Here is a 4,113-nt window from a genome sequence, read left to right on the forward strand (position 1 = left end):
CAGAAATCTTTTTCTTAAGTCGTCCATAGATATAACCATCTTGCAATAGTTCAACCCTCTAATTAATTAGTTCATAAATTAGAATGGAAGAATTACCATTTAACATTTCTAATTTACTTCTTATTCCTTAAGTACCATTAATTCACTAGTGAATAATTAATCTATAATCTAATTATAGATTTGAGCTCAAAATCATTCAGTTCCAGAATTAACCTGTAAGGGAACTAATATACGATCCGTTAGGAAAGATTAGATTCCGTATTGTTGATACATGTTCCCAGCCATCCATGATATTAAATCTCCAAAACAAAAGTCATTAGCCTCATTCTTTGAAGAGACCTTAACGAATGAATCAAAAGATTTAATAAACATGAACAGGAGTTCATGCACACTCAGGATTCAGGTTGATCTATAAATGATCAACAGTTATGATATGAATTACAAGTCTTTATTGTTAAATGGTTTTTGGATAAAGACTTTAATTCACATCGGTCCTTGTCATATATAATCATATTATATAAAGCACCTTTACCGAGATGTCTTACCACATCAATAATTCGAATCTAGATTATTTGTATCATAATGATACTCAGTAAACCGTACTTACAACTCCAATTAAAGAATTCCATAACTTTAATTTGTTGTTGTTGACTATTTTTATTCATTCATGTGATCTTAATTCTCTCGTACTAATACAAGATCACATCCTCAATAATGAATATGGAATTTTTCTAATATTTACAAAATTATTCAAACAATAATTTAACAATCTAAATATAACAATAATAATAAATCCATCGTATTTATTTATTCACAGAAAAAACAAATGTCTTTACATGCTTTTAGGACACACTCCTAACACGCTAATGTCGAAAAGAGGCAAAGTGGGTCTCATAAATCCCATAAGAATAACCAGTCCAAACCTAGTCATTCTGTCAGGATAGCCACTCTGAGCTCTGTACCTTCAGAGAAAAATCACCAAAGTGCTCCCACTAGTCATCACAGGAACCACCATCCGCATGTCAGTCGGTTGGTCAGAACTACGACTCCCAACTCTGTGCCTTCCACACAGATTCCCAGGAATGCCTATAACAACCCACCAGGGCGAGCTGGGACAAGTTCACAAAGACAAAACGCCCCAGCAGATCCTTCTATGCCGCGATCAAAACCCCAGGCATAGAGAACTTGGGACATTGGGGTAGAACCGAGGTAGGTTAATTTAGTTCACCCTGATGGAACAAGGATAGCCTCACCAAAAAGACATCTACGATCACCGATTAGACATCCTACACCATCGCGCCCACAAAGAAATGCTCCGTCTCATGGAAATAGTAGGAGAAATCCCCTCCAGTCAGAAGACATTTACATACCACAAGCACGTGCTGATAACACAGGTCCTTGATCTCAGTCGAGGGCTGTAAGTTTTGCAAATGGAAGTTACTGAACAGGGAGCCAGCATGGTGGCAGGTCTAAGAGCGACCTGAGGAATCACCTTAACTCAGTGCAAAGTCCTTGGTATGATCCACAGCCCAACTTGTGTGACCATCTAAATTCACAAAGGAGGTATTCAACCCGCAATGATGAAATGAGTTATACTCGACATGAGGGAGGTCCATCTATCGTACGTGACAATTGGAATGTCCCACCTAACCAAGCTCGGACATGGAGGGACAACAACCCATCAAATGCGACAATAGGATGGGAGGTGGTGAACAGCCCCCAGCTAACCTGGAGACTAAAGACCCAACCCTCAAATGACTGGCCTTGATGGAGGAGCAGATGAAGAAGCTCTTATCTGGAAAAGGGATTGATTATTGTGACTCTAATGAGGAGCTTGAACCTTTCTCTCCGAACATTGCAGTAGTTGCGTATCCTATTGGCTTCAGGATGCCGAACATGCCATCATTTGATGGAAACACTGATCCATCCGACCACCTCGGGATGTTCAATATGTTGATGATGGCCCACAATGTCATATTTGACCTAAGGTGTATTTTGTTCCCCATGACTCTAATCGGGCCTGCCAGAGAGTGGTTCAAGAAGTTCAAAAGATATTCAATAAGCTCTTGGAAGAAGCTATCTTCCAAGTTCAAGAAAGCGTTCTGAGCTTCAAAGGCAGCTCGCGTGGAGGTCAACTCATTGGCCAACATAAAACAGCAACCTGGTGAGTCCTTGAAAGCATATTTGCCAACATTGCACCGCGAGCTAGAGACGCTGATGATAGCTCCATGCTCATGGCAATGAGAACAGAAATCCTGGTGGGAGGCGATCTATGGCAGGAGCTCCAGTGAAAAGGGGTTAAAAGTGTATATGAGTTCTTGGCTCGAGCTCAGGAGTTAATAAACTTGGAAGAGGTGCGATCTGCTAGAAATGCCTTCGCCTAGGTCGCCTAAGGAAGTACAAAGTTTAACTGGAAAGGTGGTGGCCTTCAATCATTTCATTTCAAAATCAAGTGACAAATGTATCCCATTTTACAACTTGCTTAGAGGAAACAAGAAGTTCGAATGGACTAAAGAATGCGAACAGACATTTCGCGACCTGAAAGTGCATCTGGTTGAACCCCCCATACTATCAAAATCGGATTCAAGTGAATATCTGTTTCTATATCTGGTCGTGACGAAAAATGCAATAAGTGTTATGTTAGTTCGAGAAGAAAATCGGGCACAAAAACTCAAGTATTATGTAAGTAAGAGACTTCTCAGAGTTGAGTCCTAGTATCCATTGATAGAAAAGCTCACGTTATGTCTTATTTTGGCTTCAAGGAAGCTCAGACCATATTTCTAGTCCCATTCTGTTCACGTCTTGACCAACCAACCTTTAAGGTAGGTTCTACAAAAGCCTGAAACGTCGAGACATCTACTAAAATGGGTCATCGAACTTAGCCAGTTCGAAATATTATATATGCCACGGACAGCAATCAAGAGTCAAGTCCTCACTGATTTTGTGGCTGGATGCACAGGTTTTCAGGGTGAGCCGATAAAAGAACCGATGTAGGAATTGTGGAAAATCTTCGTTGATGGATCCTCTAATGAAAACGGATCAGGAGCTAGGATAATTTTAATCTCACCTGAAGGGCATCGATTCCATACAGCTCTCAGGTTCGGATTCGAAGCATCCAACAATGAGGCCGAATATGAAGCCTTATTGGCAGGGATAAGAGTGGCGAAAGAGCTAGAAGCAAAGGCGATCCAATGCTATAGTTGTAACGCTCTGGTTACCCCAGGACAGTTACTGTGAACGGTGAACTGGAAATTTGACTCGCTACCCGAGTCCTTTGGTTAAAAACGTGTTCTAAGTGTTATTAACAGGCTAAGGTGAAAAACCAATAATGAGGAAATGATATATTTCATTAAGTATGTAAACTGCTCATGAGCTATTCAAAACATGTACAAGTTGTTTACAGTACAAAATGGCCACTACTGTTTCAAATTTACAATCCCCACCGACCTAAGCGGCAAAAATAGGGTGAACCCCCTAGTTCCCCTGAGAACTCCTTGGCCGTGGTGGTCAAGCGGCCGCATATATACACAACACCACCTAAGCTCTCCACTCAAGGTTGGGTGAGCTTCTCTTTCCCTTTACCTGCACCACATAGCACCCGTGAGCCGAGGCCCAGCAAGAAAACACAGTATAACATGATATAATATCAACAATGATCATAACAGTCATTCAGGACTTTCAGTCCAAACAAATAGGTGACAGTCGCAAAAGTCATTAAAATGGGGACAGTTCCCTTTAGCCATGTGACGATAGGATCAGGGCTAAACAGATAAGTGAGCATTTCACTAGCTTTAACAGGATAGGTGCATGGTGATTAGTCACCAACATAACCTTCCTCATGACTCTAGAGTCATAACTATGGAACATTGTTCCCTAGCCTTATGACAAACAGTCACCTGGACCTTATGCCCTGGCTCTCAGTAACTAGTCTTAGACTAGCCAAGCGCTTATAAGTTCATCGACCTTAGGGTCAGTCCAGCATTAATGCTATAGAGCCATTCAATGCTGATATCGATTAGATCTATCTTTATTCGGCCCTACGTTCAGAATGCTTATGCTGTTTCTGACCTTTAGGTCAATGTCCCTAACTAGTCAGTGTCATATACAAGCAAT

The sequence above is a fragment of the Humulus lupulus genome, chromosome 9 (genome assembly GCF_963169125.1).
Source record: "Humulus lupulus chromosome 9, drHumLupu1.1, whole genome shotgun sequence".
Taxonomy (NCBI): Eukaryota; Viridiplantae; Streptophyta; class Magnoliopsida; order Rosales; family Cannabaceae; genus Humulus; species Humulus lupulus.